This window comes from Montipora foliosa, chromosome 4 (genome assembly GCF_036669935.1).
Source record: "Montipora foliosa isolate CH-2021 chromosome 4, ASM3666993v2, whole genome shotgun sequence".
Classification (NCBI taxonomy): Eukaryota; Metazoa; Cnidaria; class Anthozoa; order Scleractinia; family Acroporidae; genus Montipora; species Montipora foliosa.
This window is the reverse complement of record NC_090872.1, coordinates 4,163,115-4,163,349: the sequence shown is the minus strand read 5'-3', so window position 1 is coordinate 4,163,349 and position 235 is coordinate 4,163,115.

Sequence of the window (235 nt, the reverse complement as noted above, 5' to 3'; positions counted from 1 at the left end):
TGTTTTATTTGCGAAGCTTACAACGTGGTTTGTGACTTCTGTGCATGAGCGATTGTTTCAATCTATCATATGTTGACATTCTAAATAAGTTTAAGCATGTGTTTATGTTGATGCAATAATTAGACATTATGGATAGTCAAAGGCGTGGCATCTGTCTATTTGGAAAATGTTTATTTATTCATTATCGAATTTGTGAAATTTAATTAAGACCCCCCTCAACTTACTTGAGAAATCT